Source organism: Pinus tabuliformis, chromosome 2_1 (genome assembly GCF_031772625.1).
Source record: "Pinus tabuliformis cultivar Carrire ecotype Pingquan chromosome 2_1, CPIR1, whole genome shotgun sequence".
In the NCBI taxonomy this organism is placed as follows: domain Eukaryota; kingdom Viridiplantae; phylum Streptophyta; class Pinopsida; order Pinales; family Pinaceae; genus Pinus; species Pinus tabuliformis.
The window spans coordinates 144382060-144403125 of NC_142299.1; positions in this window are offsets into that span (position 1 = coordinate 144382060).

Below are 21066 nucleotides of genomic sequence, written 5' to 3' on the forward strand. Positions count from 1 at the left end.
ACAACTTTCAACTTAACAAATCTTGCTTTTGTTTTTGTTAAAACATGTGGAGCTTGTAGGTGCTATAAAACATAGATGATATTACTGTACTAAGGGGAAGAGAGGAACCTTTCTGGTACCTATTGAACAAATTCTCCATCATTATCTTCTAATTGGGAAACAATGAAATTAATGTCCAATTCATGTATATTTGACTCAGCCATCATTTTTGCTAGTCGCTAACCCTTCATTTGTTTATTGGGGATTAATTTCAACATCATATTCCAAAATGAATGCTATCCACTTACCTCTCCTTCCTTCTGGGTCATCTTGTGTGAGAATGTCCTTCACTAGAATACTAGGAACAAAGGCAATTACATGAGAATGCAAAATGTAAACCCTAAAATCCTTCAAAGCCTTCACCAATGAAAAAGCTTGCTACTCCATTATGTTATATTTCAGATCATCATCCCTTAACCCCCTATTAAAAAATGCTATAGGCTGCTAATGATCCTCTCGATTTTTCTGCATAAATACTGATGTAATAGTGTGCTCCGAGGCAAAGGAAAAAATAATGAAATCTTTCGTGTAGTCAGGACTGGCCAAAACATGAGCATGAGCTAAGGCCAATTTTACCTCATTGAATGACCCATTTTCTTTAGCAATATATTTGATTTCGCTGTCCTTTCTCAATGTATTTGTGATGTCCCTTAATATTTTATTAAGATTTGGAATGAATCGCCTAAAAAAATTAATCCTTCCAATAAAAGACTACACTTCCCTTTTATTCCTTGGGTTATCAATCTTCTGAATTGCTTGCATTCTGCTTGGGTCAATTATGATGCCATCTTTTGAAATTATATATCCAAGTATCTTACCTTATTCCATTCCAAAAAGGGACTTCTTTGGGTTAAAAGAGAACATAATTCTTGCACTTCTTAAAAAAAATATTCAAATGTTTCAAGTGATCTTCCTCAAATTTATAATACACAATAATGTCATCCCAATATATAACAATAAACCTATCTTTCTCATCAGAAAAGGTGATGTCCATAGCCCTCTAGAAGGTTTCCCCTGCATTCATCAATCCAAAAGGAATCTTTACATATATAAATATTCCCCATGGCGTGGTGAAAGCCATTTTATCCTGCTCATATGGATGTACCAAAATCTGATTGTATCAAGAGAAGCCATCAAGTAATGAAATCCTCCTGGAACCAACCACCCATTGCAATATGTGATCCATCTTTGGAAAGGGGTAATTGTCTTTGAGAGAGACCTTATTAAGGTTCCAAAAGTCAACACATAGTCTTATCTCTATGGTATTTCTCCTCACTAGAACTAAGTTTGACAGGCACTTAGAAAACCTCAAAGGGAAAATGGTATTTTCTTCAAAAAATTTATTACCTCCTTCTCAATTAAGGGCAACAAAACATGGTTAATCCTCCTTAGCTTCTACTTAAATGGTTTATTTCCTTCCTTGATAGGAATGGTGTGCTGGATGATGATCGTATCATAGTCCTTTAAGTCTTCATAGCTCCATGCAAAGTCATCAAAATACTCTTTCATGAGATCAATATATTTCTGCTTCTCTTTAGGACCCAAATATTTATAAAGTTTCACAAATTTTGGTATGTCTTCAGTTGCTATGTTACAGTCTTCCACGCCAGTCTCAGTAGGTAGTATTTTAGGTTTATGAGCCACATCATTGAAATTAAACAATTCCTCTAGTGAAACTAAACCTCTCAGGATCACATTATCTTTCAGCTGCAAAATTCAAGGTATGAATGAATCCATGTCTGAATGCACAAAATAATCATGATAATTATTTGGTTTGTCTTGACTTCTTACCATGTACTTCATGAGAGTTTCCCTATACAACTTCCTTGGTTGTTAAAACAATGGGATAGTGGCATATGACATGTCCATCTGCAGAGATCCCTTCAATTTTTCACCCCAAGATCTTGATAACAAATTATCATACTTCGGTGGGATGTCAACAACAACCACATCCATAACTACACTATTGGCTAGAAATTTGTGTGAGAGTGACACATAAATCTTTCATCAAACCAAGGCACTTTACCTTGCTTGATTCAAAAGAAAAAATGTCTCTGTATGGCCTAGTTATATCCAAGCCAAGCTTTTCCATGATCACTTTTGGCATCAAGTTGTGTGAAGCATATGAATCTAACATGGAATTATGCAATATAAACTCTATTAAGGATGACATAAAATGGTGGCACATTAACTTCCCGTGAACCTCCTTCAACTTCTTGGCGAAAAAGAAATTCTGAGTGATCATCATTGAAATTGACAGTGTTCGACACTTCTCCCACCTTCAATGCCTTTAAAATTTGAGTTTTATATGCATCCTTCTTCATCAATTCAACTAATGGAACATAAATTTTAATCTTTGATATCTCATTTTCAAGACTAAAAGATGATTGACTCCTTTCTACCTCCTTAACAATTGTATATTTCTTTTGAGGAATTTCTTTGGAAGATGAACCTTTGTCTGAATAGTAGAAGGTATATCAGCCTAGACCTTTTCAGGAGGATTTAATGGGACTTTCCTATTCCTCAAATTATACTATTTGTGGACTTCCATAATAACATTCTGATAACCTTTCTTAGTCTTCTGATTCTGTGGGCATGATGTCTTTTTGTGATTGTAAGAAGAACACGTGTTCTTCCTTTGTCAAGAAAATATTATCTACTCCTTCCTCACTAAAGAGATTGATTTGATCATGTTCTTGTTCTTCCACTTCCTCCTGCTCTTCTTCCACATAGTTCTCCTAAAAAGGAGGTGATGAGGCCCATTAATAGGTACATTATAAGGGACATAATGGCATCCTCCAACTTTATAAATATCTCTTTCTCACATTTATTTACATTTTTTTTATATTATGCTTAGTAAGAGGAGTAAAAGATGTTTTTCTATGTCATGTGGCCTAATGGTTTAATTGCAAGAAATGGAGAATTTTTAAGATAATTTCCATGCAGGGGCTCAGAGTAGACAACAGGGAGAGATTCTAGGAGGTTGTCCACCTCCTTAACTCCTTCAATCAACCCAATATCACAACACTCTCTCTCATCAGCTTGAGGTCATTGGCAGCCAAGCAAGACGAGGTCATTGACATCCAAGAAAGTACAGTTAATGAAGATCAAAATCCACCATTCTTGAGTTATGGGAGACAAACATTCCTATTTTATAGGGATCTTCTAGTAGCTACCCTCTTGTCTAAATAAACATGTAAAGGAGCTCATTAGGATTTGAGTTTTGTTTTCAGCTAGGTAGATATTGAGCTCAAGTACTTGGCACTGTTATTTCTTATTGTTATATGATGTATTGGACATTGATGCAATGATAACGAGAAGCTACTTATTGGTTCATCACTGAGTTAGTTCCAGAGGGCTGATGCTCTTGGGTTTGGGCCCAACCCTAGTGGCTTAGGTCCCTCTTGTGTATTTCTATCTCTGTTTAGTTCAGAGCACTTATTAGTTTCTTGCAATTTCCTTAGAGAAGAATCCATCAAAAATCTGTGCTTGCAACCTCTACCTCACCTCTCTCATGGGAGTATGAGTAGAATGGTTTACAACCAAAGTCCCAAAAATATTATGTTTATGATTTCTTGGAAGAAGATGTATGTTGGCCATCTTTTCTTTCATATGCTTACCATAGATTAGGAGTTGATTTGTTGGATAGATCAGAGTTTTGGCATAATATTAGATAGCTTTTAAATTCAACTCATTTTCCACTATTGATTGGTTCGTTTTGTCAATGAAAAATGGGTATATGCATGTGATGATTGTAGTGTTGTTTGGATCTACATGTTGCAGGTGAAACCACCCTAGGGCTTTGGGTTGAGAACCCCAACAGAGCAGAGGGAAAACCACAACAAGAAATGCTCAGGAAATCAACCAAAATTCTTATTCTACTAAACTGTGTAGGAGTGTCCTTACCTGGATGTCCTTCGTTTGGGTAGATCCTGCAGGGTGCAAACCCTTAGCTTCTCCCAATGTTCTTGAAACCTGAAAATTGTTCAAATGGAACATACACAACAGTAGAAACATAATAAATTTTCATGATATTAACTTTAAATCATATATATGAATGACTAATTATACATCAATACAAGATTCATAAATGAATTACAACATAACTTGATGCATAAACACATTTATTATCGGAAACAAAACAACATTCCTTTTATTGAAGTTAGCTATAAATAAAGTGGAGAAATATGACCTGAGTCCTTCTCTGGCTCCAAGTGGAATCGTCCTCTAGATCTGTCCTTTCCCAGCCTTTAGCAATCTTCCTCCATCACCAATACACAAATATCTCAAGAAAGAGGAGGGATATCTATAACAAGGAAACAAGGGTTTCCTGAAGCTTGGGGGAGTGCAGAGGCACAGGGATTTGTCAGACTCGATCATGGATAATCTCACTATAGTATCTATATCTTATATATTCTCCCTTAAGGCCTTCCCATGTAGGTTTATTTATACCTCTCCAAATTAGTTTTTTCAGTTGGGAAATAGTTGGGCGACGGGAAATAAGAGGTGAGTAATAGGTAAAACCCGTGTACTCTACTCAAAATTAAGGAATTTTTTTTTTTTTAAGTGTTTTAACATATGTACATGGGTTGGGTATCTGCTAACCCATGTGTACATTCTTTTATCACACGGAAAAGTAGCATATATGGAACAAAACACTGTTTTCTAGATTTTGGACCAAGTCTGGAAGGAAGGGTTTCCCTAGGCCATAATTAGAGCATCAGATCTACCAAGAGTGGTAAATGGCGCTATAACAGTTGCCCCATAATATATGAGGTCAAAAGGGGTACATGATGGAAAAAATGTATTAAGTGTATGGAAAGAATCATGCCGAGACTGAGGAGGAGTTCACCAGAATTAAGCTTGCTAAGCCATAGAAAGAGATAAAAAAGAAACTGTTGTCTGAGGCGGGTATAGCCATGTTCAGAAATAGTAAAGCATGTCTGCATGTCAAGTACAAAATCAGATCCAATATGTATACAAGTATAAAGGAACTGAAATTACATAATGGATCATCTGATCATAATCAAGAAAGTACATGTATGAATATCACATATAAAGAGCTGATCAATGATGCTGAAGTATGAGGCTGACAAATGAATTCAAGAAACTAATCCCGATAGTACCAAGTGAACGTGATGGAATAAATGATACTACACTGCAACTTGGGTGCCAACATATAAGATGTCATTGTAAGGAAATGCAACATATAAGGTGGATGGCGTCAACTATCAGAAACAGGAGCAACTGACAAGTGAACCAAGACATGCTAATGCAAACCCGAGGTCTTCACCGACTGCTGTGGTACATTTCCACACAATGGGAATGAATGATCTGAAGTCGGCCATGTGAGGAATCATTTTATTACTGGTCATTGATGTATACCATTAACAAACGCGAGGCTACTCACTGATAATGATAATGCGAGTCCAGGTACCGAGCACAATCTAACAAGTGCGAATAAATGAGTTGTAGTCTAACACTTGAGAGAATCTATCAGTCAGGAGACAGTTATGTTTTCCCACTGATGCAGGAGCATCCTAATAAGAAATATCATTGTATTTTAGTAGACATAGGGGGTCTCGTGTTTTAAGGAAGTTGGTTTGCTGAGTATTAAATTAATGTAATTATTAAGGTTTTTAAGTAAGTTTATGAGACATATTAAGAATAGGAATTAATTAGATATTGTGAGGCATATTCTAAATGTTCTAGAATTTTGGAGGACATGAGAGATTTAGGCTAGTTAAGATTCCATAGGGATTGAGAGATTTGAAAATCAATTGTAAATCTTAGATTAGGAATTGGTTTCATGATTTTGGAGATTACAGAGAATCCTTAGGTTTTAGTTGAGATTGTTGAGATCCCCAAGGGATCATTGAGAGATTTTAGGACTTGATGAATAGCTTAAGGATCTGAACCGAAATGGGTTACAAAACCTTATCTATAAATGTAAGCCTAAAAGGCATAAAGAGAGTTACTGAGTTAGTTAGTTAGAGAGTTCAGAGATTAGATAGAGTTTGACTGTAAGCCTATGGGCAGGAAAGGCAAAAGTCCACTGATTAGAAAATCAGGCCAGAGAGAGAGATTCCTTATGTAAATAATTGTTTATATAGACAAAGAATTCGATTCCTGAGTTGTGTGGTGTGTATTGATTAATGGAATTATAAATTGTGTGTGTATTAGAGTAATTTTGCATAACATAGGTTTGCAGGTGTACACAATCAAATAAGAAGTGCAGAGAAGAGTGTTACGGGTTTGCACACAAAAAGTATTGGAGAAAACCTTGAATGTTATAGTGAAGGTATAACTGTAAGGTTTCCTAAAACCTAAAGATATATGAAGGAAGCATAAATGCGTGAAGAAATGAAGCAACAAAGGGGATATCGAGGTCAGAACAAGTGAATACCGTAAGGAGAGAAAAAATACACAAGTAGAAAGCTGAATGGGCTATTATATAGTAAAAAGAAAAGAACATAACAGTGCATAGGAATCGTTGAATCAGTCAGATCAACGGACGAGATTGTGTGAGGTAGACGGCTAAGATTAAGTCATGCAAAATAAAGTCAAGAAGATGAATGGCGGAGATTAAACCCACATGTTAGTAGAATAGTGGAGCGGTCTGTGTAGGTGGTAAGCAGTATCTCACGCGCCTTAAGAGTGGTAAATGATTTTCTAAAATTTCACACGATTAGCCTAAGTGAGTGACACGTAGCACAAGAAAAATACTTTTCTCGCACGCTTTCGACCTGATATCGGTCGTGCAAGTATCTGCACGAGATTGCGTGATAGCCATTCGATTGGATGGGCCACATCGACGGTGGAGATTGTTCGGGCTAGTTGGCGAGCGGACGACGCAATAGCCATTGGATGGGATGAGACATATCAATGGTGGATGTTGAAGCGCTAAAGAGAGCATCGATATATGTGCAAAGGTAAGGTTTAAGTGTGGGTTATGAAATATATCTATTATACAAGAGTTATAATAGAAATGAGTGAAATAAATGTATTATGGTTAATGTGGGGTTAAACAAAGACCAGAGTTAAAAGGGTATTATTGATATGCGTAGGTAATAAGAATTAACAAAAGATTTTGAAGGGTTGTATAAGGTTCCGCTCAAAGGTTTATAAAGGTCCAAACTTTGGATAGTTAAATCAAACGTTTCCACATAGAGTTTATTGAAGGAGCATTAAACCTTGACTTGTGAAGGCTTTACTTGGCAGGAATATTAAAATTCCTGGGACATAGTGTGACATGCAATTTTATATGCATATTGTGGGTTTGTGCAGCTTAGGCTACGTCATTTGGTATTAGATCATGGCTAAAGTTCTTTTAACTAAAGCAGAGTTGTGAAGTTATGTTCTTGTGAAGACAGATAGAGGGTCTGTGGAGGAGGTTTGTTAATTAACAGATTTATATGTAGGGAAGCTACTTTGGGAGAAGTAGTTCTATGGAAGTTGGGTAGAAACATTTTAAAATAACCATAGAAATCCGGTAGCAGCGATATTCTAAAATCTTGGGAATGATATTTCTTTAAATATCATTGATATGTAGGTAACAGTAATTAGTGAGGCATCTCAACAAGAAGATCACAGCCTAAAGAGAAGTGATGAAGGTGTTAACACCCAGGTTGTTCCCTATTACTCCCAAGGGAATAAGACCGAGGTAACCACTAACCAATCTTTGGATTACAATTTCTAGCCAAACTGCAATCAGAGAGGGCTCTCTCTTTATGTTTTGTCTCTGTTTTGTTAATGTTTTAGGCTAGGTATTATGCTCAGGTTTTGGTTTATATTTTGGTTGGAGGATGTCTCTCAATGCTTAAGGTGTAATGTTTAGACAGTTATATCTCATTGGGCAATGGAGTCTGGAGGTGTGAAATGCTTGAAATTCCTGGTCTGGGATGACTATCCTGCAGGGCCTATTGGGTATCCAACAAAACAATTTAAACTTTAAGTGATGAGATATGGTCAGCTCATGGAAAGAAGTTAAGAATTCTCCATTAAGCTGGTGATGGGAAAATGAAATATGTTACCCAGGAGCAAAATTGAATTCCTGAAAACTATGATCAATGTGAAAGATATATCCTGAAAGTATAGCAATTAAGAATTACACTTATGCAGATTATACCTGAAGAAAAACATTCATTAACAACATAGATTGAGCCCAGGGTATTCCATGAATAAATCCTAAAGGCTATTCTTTTTCTCTGCTGTTAAACCTTTAGAAAATTAGAAACAGATATGGGTTGCAAGAGATTTAAACACATAACGAAAGAGTTACAGAAAACTTATTGTATTGTAAGATGCACAGGGATCCTGCAGTATTTAACAAACACCAGATAACATTCAAACGGCTTCAGAACTTGAGAAATTCCATCACTTTGCTTTATTAGCTCTGAGAAGATTACAGCAGAAGAATTCCTTCAAGAGAAATAAACAACAAAACAACCAACCCCTCAAGCTAGTGCGAGAGGCATATATATACAAACATTTTTACAAAATATCTAAGGCGTTGAGTCATCTGAGAAATAAATGTTTCACCAACTTTGTACACAACAGCAGGAAAGAAGTTATTGCTGCCTTTAATACAACATAAATGCTCTTATCATCTGTCAGAAGATATTTTGGCTTTGGGAGCCAATGAGTCGGTTGGAGTGATCCGCATCAATGCTGGAAAATGCGCTTTTGGAGCTGCTCTGCTGTCGTTTCTTGGCCTAGACACCTGTAGCTTTTCATTTTGCATTGTTGGCCATAAGCTCTGCTGAGTTGGCTCAACTTTCATCTTTAATGTATGCTGACTCTAATGAACTGTCATGTGCATGACAATTCAGATTTTCTGTAACCAAAATTTGGTGAACGACTTCCTGCTTATAAAATCATTTGAATTTCTTTGGTCCACCAGTCCTGTGTAGGTAATTGATTCCTGAGAATGGCATCCATAGTCTCCTCTACCTCTGTGTATTTATAAAAATTTGGGGCCACATCGAACAAGTGAGTGATTTCATTCATTATGAAAAATAAACTTTCTACCTTATTGTAGAGAGTCTGTGCTGTAATTGGCCCTGTTTCTTCTGATGTGCTGGGCTTCTCGTTGATCTGACTTGAGGCAAAAGCATTCACTCTTTTGGCATATTGTTCATGTGTGAATAGTTTCCCTGTGTTGTTCAGTAAGCTAGGGAGTCCTCTGCTTTGTAATATCTGAAATTTATCCATGAACCTGTTTACTTCAGTTTGCATATCCTGGGTTCTTCTTTCCAATGTCTGCACCCGATTTCCCAGAGTGAGAACCCTCTTGATCATTTGAATAGTCTCAGTCCTGTTTTTAATTCCCATGGTAGCTAACTGAGAATTTGTTCTATTGTTAAGCACATTAATCATTCTGGTAGCCACTTCAGGCATATTGCTTAATGAAGCTCTTGATGTTTGAACCTCCTTCTATGCCTTTGGAATGAGCTCTAATTGCTCATGGATTGTCTCAATATATTGCCATTGATGAGTAATAGATTGGCCAATATTGGCCCATAGCACTGTTCTAAGTTCAGCCACAATTTTATCTAACTTGAGCTCATTTTCCAGCTCTTTGATCTTGTCTTTAAGGGCTTTGATTTCCCTGCCCTTTTCTGCCACATCTCGCTTTGATTTGTCATACCTGTCATTGACTTTGGCCAATTTCTCCCTGGTCTCATTTAACTCTGTCATTTGAGCTTCCAGGGCTTGAATTTCAGTCCTTAGCTTTTGCATATCCAAGCTTTGGGCCTGCTCTGTGGTTGCTGGTGCTGAAGTAGATGTTGCTGCTTGCTCAGTCTGTTGAGGAGGAGGAGTAATAATAGGAGAAGCTTCCTCAAGATTAATGATTAGAGGAGGAGGCTGAGAGGTCTGACCCTCTTCTCTCTGTTTCAATGCTGCTTGTAATGCTGCTTGTGCAGCCTCTGATTCTCCCAGCTTTTCCTGAGTCTGAATAAGCTGCTTATAGAGATATATCAGCAATGTTGTGGCATCTTGATCATGCCTTTGTTGAGCTACTTCATCTGCCTGAGGGTGAATTGTGGCTGGGAGCTTGATCTTTCTTCTTAAGGCAGCCATATTAGCATCCCTCAACTTCAATATCTCCTGTATTCCCTTGATATCTTTGGGATCATGCCCAATCTCAATGATTATATCTTCTAAGGATCTTATTCTATTGTCCTTTGCCTGAGATGATGCTCTCTCCAACTCCAGTTGAGAGGCTGTATTATTAAGGCTACTTTCTAGCCTGTAGTTATCTAGTGTTTTGTCTACCAAGGAGGCATACACCATTTCCCCAGTTTGCTTGTGCAATTCAATCTTGTCCATTGGGTGTATGTCCTTGGCAAGGACCTCCAGATTGGTCCTTAGGTAGTCAGAAGCAGACTGTGGATGTATAGTGGTTGGCATAAAATGGCTCATGATCATTTTGCCTTCTTGGACATCAAATGAGGACATTAGTCACTGCTGATTGGTGGGAGCCATTTTCAACAGGTGGTTATACAGTTGTATCTTTATGGGGTCACTCCTCCTCTTGATCTCTATGAATTGTTGTTTAATACCCATTTCTCCTTCTCTTTGCTGGCCAGAAGAGCTGACCTCTCCTCCCAAAGTTCTATCCTGTTCCTGCTAGAAGGAACTGGTGGATGCTTCTCTACTGGGTGGGCCCATGCCCAATGCCTGCCTTATTGTCATATCCTCTTCAGAAAGATCATTAAATCTTTGCCTTTTTTCTCCCTGGTTTATAGATGATGTCAGGGGAGTTTCTCTGTCCCTTTTTCTGCTTACATCCTCCTTTTGTGGAGTTTGGAGGATGGATGCTTCCACTGATATTTCTTGCCTTGGAGGCATAGTTTGCTGTGGTTGTACAGGCTGTTCCTGTTGTTGCTGCTGTTCTTGTTGTTGTTCTTGTTGCTGTTGCTCTTCCTCTTGTTGCTCCATGTCTTCAGTTGTTTGCTCTTCAGTCACAGGAGGTGGCTGCTCCTCCTCTACTTGTTTTTCTTTGCCCTTGCTAGATGCTTGTTGAGTGTCCATGGCAACTTGCTGATGTGTCGCTGAGGATGAGGCAGCTGCTCCAAGTTGCCTTCGGTATGATAATGAAACCTGTCCACAAGTTTCCAAGTCAGCCTCCTTTCGTAGATTTCTGGCTTCAATTTCTAGCATCTGTTCTCTAGTGATTGGCTCTTCTAGAGTGCCTTCTCTCCAGCTCATGGTGTTAGCATATTGCTCAATGTGAGGCAGCTTTACATGTGCATATGTGCCTAATTTGTATCTTATCCTCCTGAGGGAAATAAAGTGATTACGATCATAAAGTTTCCATTGGAAGCTGGTTTGAAATCTGAGGCCCTCTAGGATTCTGTCTGCTTCCCTCCATCCTTCCTCTCTTTTGTTATATAAGAAAGGACCTAGCTGACTCCTTACCTTCAGCTGTACTTTCTTGTTTTTGCTTTGGAAATGGATGAAGTCAGCATTTCCAAACTGTCTGAAGTATTCTAAGGCAAAGATTCTCATGGGGACATATCTTGGTAGCCTGAAAGGGGTCAACTCACAGCCATAGATTCTGATCACTGTGTGGTGTTGGTAAAAGTACCAATCACCAATGCTGTAGACTTTGGAGAGGTGGAGGATTCTTTGCATGTCATCAGTGAGTCTTGGAGGAGGAACACCATAGAGTAGGGTCATCGCTGGATGGATGAAAAGTCTATGAACTCACAGTATGTATATGGGGACTCTGAATTACAATGAAAAACTGAAGACCAAAAAACAACTGATCTTGGAACTCCCTGGGTATTTAGCTTCTTGAGAGGGACAGGGAAGCTGTCTGGTTGATAGAACAAGAACAAATGGTAAATGTATGAGGTGAATCTAAAGACTCTTTCCCTTAGTAGATTCATTAGTTGTTCATGAATCTTTTCTGCAATATAGGTGGCATAATCATAATGTACAGCAGGAGGCATTCTAGGAGAGAAAATAGACAACATTGCCATTATAGTGTCATCAACATCTTCAATTCCCCTATACCCAAGGACATAGCTGATCAAATATACTAGCATTTTTCCCAAGTCATTTAGGTATACATAACCAATAGGAGGAGTTCTTAGAGTTTCAGAACTTGGATCTACAAACAACTGGTTAATTTTGACAATCTAGGCATTTGACAAGCTAGTTCCCTTCTTTACTAAATCTGTCATGGAAAGAGGTGTCAAAGGCCTTGAAGAATGGAAATGGAGCATCTCATTGATGGTTTCTGGAGTAATGAAAAACAAAATTGAGCCATCAGGAGTGAGAACAACTCTTTGACAAGGATCATAGCATTCCTGGCATCTGTGAATTAAATCTGGAAAGGAATTGCTTTGAGGGAGGTTGTAGATGGGAAAATTTGAATCCCAAATCCCTAAAATATCAGCTCCACTAAGGTGTTGGGCCTTCAATTCATTTAACATATGAATATTATACTTGGAGCCCATTGGAAACCAATCCAACATCTGATAGTCAACATCACCCAGGGGTTTCCCATCAATTTCTCTTTGAGGAGCATTCAGAGGCTGAACATTCAGTACTACAGGTGTCTCCATGGCTAATGAAGCTTCTGAATTATGTGCAGAGTAGTTTCAATTGAACAGAACGACACAGAGGAGTGTCTCTTTACCAGGGGGTTGAACTTATAAGAAACAAAAAGCAGTTTGAATAAGCAGCAATTGAAATACTGTTTAAAGGATCGGTGAAACAGTAGCAAGACTGTTCAGGAGTGTTTTCTGTAGTGAATTTGGTTAATGTGTGGTTTCTAGTTCACGATTGCGCGAACTGGTTGTAAATTCAACTGAATTTTGTCAAATGCAGCTCTGCGAGAGGTTAATGGCTTCGCTGATTGGATATGAATGCAGGCCACTGTGTGTTTGACGGTGAAAACAGTGTCTAACAGTCTGCTAACAGCTTATTTGCGGAATTATGGACAGAACTAGGCTCATAGGATGATTTCGAGGAATACCTGGTGAGTTGGTCGACAAGAGTTGCAAATGCAGGTGCAGTGGAGGCGTTTGGCGGTCCCGGAATAGACTTTAGCAGGTTGGCGCCTCTTGAACGTGAGCAGCATGCAGAAACAGCAAAAGTTTGGTTTGCAAAAAGTGAAAAAACATAACGTTTTGGCCAATATATGGATTTTGGGCGTATTGGCGCATTTTTTAGGATGACGTCATCGGGTGGGGTCGGAGTCGGATGACGTCAGCATGACGTCATCCAGTGAGGAGGCAGGTCGTGATTGGTCCACGGGTATAGTGAGGTGGCGGATATGTCAGCGAGGGGACGGACGAATGAGGTGATGCGACGGCGGGGTGGCAGCGACGTGGCTATGATGTGGGATGACGCGGGACCAGCGAAACCAGGCGGTAAATGAAACAGTGGTAACGGTTCCACTTACGATACAGCCCCGGTTTTGTCAGAGGCCGACCCGAGAAGCTGTGAGGGCGATGCGTGGCGGAGGCCTGACGTCACCCTCTGACAGTTTCTCGGGCGCTAAACGTCGGACCTCGGGCCCAACCCGATATGGATAATAGCCGTCCGATCAATATTGCCCGATCGGACGGTTGACGGGTTGGCAACATGATCGGTCAATATGGACGGGCGGGGGACTAAAAAACTGTTTGTTTGGATTTTTGCGCCCGGCGGAAAACATTGTATTAGGGTGTTTTACAATGTTTTTTAATGTGTTTCGGAAATATAATGAATGCGGGCGGAAACTTTGTTTTAAGCGGCAAAAATAGGTTTTTTGGGTTATTTTGCAATTCAAAGGGGGATTATGGGTAGAAATGGGTTTTTATAAGGTTTTTCCTTTGTAGATGAAGGTTTAATGGGTGGAATGACTTGAAAGAAGGGAGAAAGGTGAGGTTTAGGTTCATCAAGAGACCAAATGTCATTTTGATTCTTTTTTTAGAGAACATATGGCTATAATGCCAAGGGGAGGGATATTTATACTTTGTTTGGGGTTTATACACCATGGTGTTAATAATACTAGGGAAAGGGGTAATGTAAGGAATTACATATTAGTGTTAGGGGTTAATATGAATGAAAGAGTGAATGAGGGGGAAATCACTAAGTTTGTTTGAAACTTACTTAGTTTAGGGAGTAGATCAAAATGAAAATAATTTTTACACAGGAAATGTGGCTTCTAAAGAATAAGAATCAATCATAAAACCACAATTTCTTTGATGGATTTCAACTGATGAGGGAGTGTTAGTGATGAACTGAAAAAAAAGGGAAGAAGGGAGGTTAGACATGCTCCTTTTCTTGCTGCAACTTTGATGAAGAAGAAGACCTTCTCAATTCATTGACTTTGCTTTGGTAAACAAATTTAACACACAAGAAATGGTAAAGATAACCTTTCTGCAACCCCAACTGCCTACCCATCTATTTGCCTAACATTTTTTTGTTTCTTCTTGGAGGGTGCACTTTGGCTTGCAGACCCTTTATTTGCCTTTTCTTTTCTTTGGCTTTTTCCTTTGATTGTCTAACTAATTCTACCCTTATTCCTTCCAAGGTCCCAGATTAAACAATTGGGAGCCTTCCTTTCTCTACCTAAGCTACTTGTCTGCCAAGATTGAACAATTTGGATAGACTTCTTGCTCTAATATACAACTGGAAATTTAAAACATGGCCTGGTCCAGATTAGACTGTTGGACCATCCATCAAAATTGGGACACATTAAGCTATTTACACACCTTGTATTCCTTTGGAAATATGTGATCTTTGCATCATCAAAGTAGAGCATATTTGGAACTTCTATAGCCAATCATGAAATATGAAACCTATTGGTATAGGTAGCTAACAGTGGCTCCACATGGGGATGTTTTTTCATTTGAAAAACCAAGAACAGTAGGTCAGATTGCCTTAGCCCTTGGGTGTTTACCAAAACTTGAAGCATGCTGCTTTGAGACACCAAAATTGTGCTTTTCCTCCTTGGTAGATCTCTGAATCTATGTGCCCTTTGCTGTCAGTCAGTAAAACTTGAAAAGCTATGTTTTTACAATCTAAACAGAAAATAATATATACATTTAAATATATACAAGGGAAACCCATGCTGCACTCATGGGTAACAGTCAAAATAGTGCTTCAGCATCCTGCCATTTGCAGGACCTTCATCCAAGTCAGTTTCATTTAGACTTTTGAGAAAATAGGTATTGTTACCTTGCACTACTTGGACAGCAAATGGTCCTCTCCATAAGGAATCAAATTTTCCATGTTTTCCTTTGTCTTCTCTTCTTGCATCCCACTTGAGGACTTTGTCTCCCACACTGAAATCTTCTGCCTTAGTTCTTCGGTCAAAGGCCTTCTTTAGCTTTTCTTGTAACACTTGAACTCTGCTGAAAACTTGGTCTCTGGTTTGCTGCAAACATATGATTTGATTGATTCTTCTTTGCATATCATTTGGTTCAGCTTGGCTTTCTTGAAGAAGCTTCATAACAGGCACTCCTAGTGATCAAGGAAATTTGGCTTCTAGTCCATAAACCAACTCATATGGGCTGGTCCCAATTGATCTTTTAGTTGTTAGTCTATCTGCCCATAAGGCATTGACCCGCTTCTTATGCCAATTCTTCTTATTTTCTTCCAGCACTTTCTTTATAATGTTTACCAGGCTTTTGTTTGATGATTCAGCAAGGCCATTTCCTTGGGGATAGTATGCAGTATAATGGCCCAAGGTAATGTGAAATTTGTGGTAGAAATTCACTATCTTTTTTGATCTGAAAGTTGCAGCATTGTCTGTGATTATTTTATCAGGGCAACCAAATCTAGCCAATATGTTGTTCTCCAAAAACTGAATGATTATTGAGTCATTTGCTTGTCTGCATGGAGCAGCTTCAATCCACTTGGTGAAGTAATCTGTGGTGGTTAAGATCCATCTGTGTTGTCCTGAAGATGAGGGATGAATTTCCCCAATGAAATCCAAGCCCCATTGTTGAAAAGGTCTCTCTGTTGCAATGGGCCTCAAGGGAAGTGGCAGCAACTGTCTCTTTCCCTCAAACACTTGACATTTATGACATGAGGTGGTGAATTTCTTGACGTCAGAGAACATGGTGGGTCAGTAGTAACCAGCCCTCATTATTTTATCCACAGTGGACTTCCAGTACAAGTGTCCACCACAGTCTCCTGCATGAAATTCTTCTATGATATTGTTAGTTTCATTTTCAATTAAACAGTGCAGCAATATTCCTTCATGGTTTTTCCAAAGCAAATTGCCATCCATCACACAAAATCTTGAGGTTTTCATTTTTAAGAACCTAGACTTAGTTCTGGACAATCCTGTGGGAGAACACAGGTTTTGTAACACATAACAGATATCAGAGTACCAAGGGGATTGTTCAAAGGCTACATTGATCTTTGGAGTCGCCAGCTCCGGTTCACTGTCCAGCTGATTGATATCTAGGGCTTGAAAATTTGCTTCTGTCATTAACTTGGCCAAGCCTTGCCCTTTTATCAGCTTTGTAGGTTTTATTTCAATATCAAATTCCAGGATGTTGGCAATCCACTTTCCTCTTCTGCCCTCTAGGTTTTCTTGAGTGAGTATGTCTTTTACAATAGGACTTGGCACATATCCTACAACATGGGAATAAAGGATATAAATCCTAAAGTCCTTAATTGCTTTGATCAAAGCATAAGCTTGCTTTTCCATGATTTGATATTTTAAAGGTGCATCCCTAAGGGCTCTGCTAAAGAAGGCAATAGGCTTCTCATTTCCTTGGTCATCTTTTTGTAATAGAACAACAACAATTGTATGCTGGGAGGCAAAAGAGAAGATTATAAATTCTCTGTCAAATTGAGGATTGGTCAAGACTGGGGTTTGGGTAAGGGCCAATTTTATACCTTCAAATGCTTGATTGGCTTCAACAGTCCACTTCACTTTTGAATCCTTTTTCAACATATTGTTTAGCAGTCTGATCAGTTCTGCCAAGTTTGGGATAAACCTTCTTAGGAAGTTGATCTTTCCCAAGAATGCTTGCAATTCTTTGATATTCCTTGGGTGGGTCATTTGTAGGATAGCTTGTATCCTATCTGGGTCAATTCTTATGCCATCCTTTGAAATGATGTGTCCTAAAAGCTTACCTTCTTCTAAACCAAATAAAGACTTCTTGGGATTTAAGGAGATTCCATATTTCCTGCATATTAAGAAAATCTGTCTTAAATGTTTTAAATGTTCTTGGTTAGATTTTGAAAAAGGTGTGAGGTCATCTAAGTAAATGACTAAAAAGTCATGAATCTCCTTTGCAAAAGCAATATCCATTGCTCTTTGAAATGTTTCCCCTGCATTTTTCAATCCAAAAGGCATTTTTACATATTTGAAAGTTCCCCATGGGGTTGTAAATGCAGTTTTATCCTGGTCATCAGGGTGTACCAGAATCTGATTAAAGCCTGAGAATCCATCAAGCAGTGATATCCTTGAGGCTCCCACCACTCTTTGGAGAATGTGATCCATCTTGGGTAAGGGGTAGTTTTCCTTGAGTGATACTTGATTTAGATTCATTAGGTCCACACAAAGCCTTATTTCACCGGTTTTCTTTCTTGTAGGGACTAAGTTTGAAATCCAATCAGAGAACCTGATTGGTGCTATGATACCAACTTTGAACATTTTTTGCAATTCCTTTTCAATTGAAGGAAGGAGCATGGGATTGATCCTTCTCAATTTTTGTTTGAAAGGTTTTTTATTGGGCTTGAGGGGAATAGTGTGCTGGATGACAGAGGTATCATAGGACTTTAGGTCTTCATAGCCCCATTCAAAGACATCCTGAAACTCTTTGAAAAGGTCAATGTATTTGGGTTTTTGCTCAGGAGGCAAAGATGCAGACAACGTTATTATTTTGGGCTTGTCAATGGTACCAATGTTGCATTCTTCAATGGCTGCATTTAAGGGCTGCATTTTTGGCTTTCTAGGGATATCATTTGAATCAAAGATGTCCTCTAATGGAGTGAGGCCTATTGGAAGAAAATTATCTTTCAGCTCTATGATTTCAGCTTCAGCATTGGCTACCTCATCACAATCAATTTTTTGAATTTGCTGAATGTTTTCCTCGTTGAAAATGGTTGGATGCAGTATTTGTTTTGCTGTTCTAGGTGATATTGGGTGAACAACTTGTTGAAACTGTAGTTGTGATTAACTTGCTCTGCCAAGTATTTGTGATTGACTTTCTCTCTCAGTGTCAATATTTAATCCTGCAAATTCTTGTTGTAAAGTTAAAAAATTGTTTATTTGCATATCATCCTCAAATACTTGCCAATCTTTGACATTGTTTGGAATAGAGGGTCTGTGTTTTATCTCGGCTGTGAAACAATTGTTGGGTTCCAAAGGCAATTTGCAAGTACTAGCAAATGTTTCCAGACTATGAGCATGGAGATTATGGTTCCTGGAAATTTTGGTGATTTGGAATCCAGAGGAGTTTAGTATTTCAGTCACAGCAGACCTATAAGACCTCAACCTTTTGTCATTGGTGACAAAATTTCCCTTCACTTGTTGAATGACTAAATCTGAATCACCCATGATTGAAACTCTGGTAGCTTGTAATAGCTTTACTAGCTTGAGGCCTAGTAAAAGAGCTTCATATTCTGCCATGTTATTGGTACATCTGAAGTTTAATCTATAAGCTCTGCCTTCTGCATGACTGTTTTCTTTGTTGTGTATCCAAACTCCAGCTCCTGCCCCTAGTTTATTGACTGAGCCATCAAATTCAAGGAACCAAAGAATATCTTTTTGTGAGGGAGATATAATGATCTGTCCATGAGCTGGACTTGTAAGTTGAATTTCTGGTTCTAACTCTGGCTTGTTTTCTATGACAGTCTCATCATTTGATTGAATACGTTTAACAATTAGAGCAGTAGCAGTGTTTAGTGATTGATCTGCTGTTGTTTCATGGGTTGCAGTTCCTTCATTAATGTTTTCCTCTTGTATGAGTGTCTTAGTTCCAACATAATTGTTTGAGAGGGTTGTGGTGTCATTGAAGAGAATGTATGAGTCTATGTCAGAATGGACAGCATATATAGGAAAGTTTTGAGGCTTTTCTTCGTTGCTGACCATGTATTTCATGAGTGTCTCCCTGTATAATCTTTTTGGTTGTCCAAAAACAGAGATAGTGGCATATGACATGTCTAATTGTAGGGAGCCTTGGAGTTTAGCCCCCCATGACCTTGACAACAACATCCCATATTTAGGTGGGATATCAGCAACTACAACATCCATTAGAATTGTTTTGTTTGGGTATTGAACCAGAGACACACATAAATCCTTTATGAGACCTAAACACTTGACTTGGCTGGAGTCAAAGGAAAACAGGTCCTTATATGGTCTTGTTATGTCTAAATTCAGTCTTTCCATGACTGATTTTGGCATGAGGTTGTGAGAAGCACCTGAATCAAACATTGCATTATGTAGTATTTTATCATGAACATGTAAGCTGACATAAAAAGGTAATATCCCTGTAACTACTGTTTTTCCATCTACCTCTGGACCAAACAGTAATTCTGGAGTGTCATCCAACACATTGACATCATCTTTGCTATTGGAAAGTTGAAGGGACTTCTTGATCTGTTGTTTATATATGTCATGCTTGGCTAGTTCTGAGAGAGGAATTGCTATATTTAATTTGCCAAGTTCAGTTTCTAGGTCAAATGCTTTTTCAACTTGGGTCCTAGGGTTGTGTATGACAGTCCTTTCCTTGTTCACAAACTCTTCTTCTTGATTTTCATCCTGATCTTGGGGCTTATCCTTCTTACTCATCTCTTTTGGAGTAACCTTTGCATTAAGGTGAGAGGATGATGTAGCCACAGGCTGTTTTAAGAGGAATGGTTCAGTGACCTCTTCAATAGTTACTTCTTCTGCAGGTGATTTTATTTTATCATCAGGTTCCATCACTATGGCTCTTTTAGGCTGTTGGTTGTCTTTAGTCTTTTCAGGCAGATTTACATTAACAGTTCTGCTCCTTAGCTTGTACTGTTTATGGACTTCATAGACAGCAGTGTCATAGCCTTGTTTAAAGTCAAATGATTCACCTGATTTGGTTTGGAACAGTTTGATTTCATCATCCTCATGATCTTCTTGATCCTCATGATCTTCTTGTGTTAAGAAAACTTGACTTTCACCATCCAAACCCATTAAATTAATGTGAGGATAATCATTGGGTTCAATGGATGTAGAAGTCTCAACATAGTTTTCCTGAAAGGGGGGTCTTATGTCTGGATCAACATTTACCTTGCCTATGTTTGGGTTTTGAGTTCTCCTAAAATTTGGATTCCTAGGAAGGTTGTTCTGTGGTGCTTCCCATGATGACTTTCTTTCAACTGTTTCCACTCTCTCACCCAATCGTTTCATGCCATTGAGTATTGCATCCAGCTTTTGATCAAAGCCAGATGGTTCATCTTTGAAGATGGTTCTCTTTTCCAACCTTGCTCTGTTTCTTTTAGCAATCAGGTTAGCTTCCACTGTGACAGCAACCTTTTGGGCTTCAGCAAGGGATTGAGGATCTCTCTCCTTCAACTGATAAGCCATATCAGGGTCAAAACCGTCAGGAAATTTGTACAAGGCCAAATCAAGAGGAGGCCTTAGGTTTTGCGGAATTGCATTATATACATTGTTAAACCTTGCACAATACTCCAAAACTGTCTCTTGCGGGCCTCTTCTAATAGTGTCATATTCACCTAGTATGTGGAGAGGATCTTTCTTCTTCTCCCATCTGTTAGTAAAGGCTTGGTAGAGCTCATCAGGAGTTGTGATAGAATTTGCATTCAGGGATCTAAACCAAGTTCTCACATCACCAGTTAAACCCTGAACAAAAATTCTCATCCTCACACTGTCATCATCTATTTCATAGTTCTAAAAATGGTCTTGCATCCTTTTGGCATGCTAAGTAGCTGTGAAAGAGCCAGTGGAGTCAAAATATGAGATTTTGGATTGGTAGTCTTGGGGTAGAGTTGCAGGATTGGCAGGTAACTGCAAAGGTGCATACCTATTGGCCATATTTACAGGGTTTATAGGATTGACAGGGATAA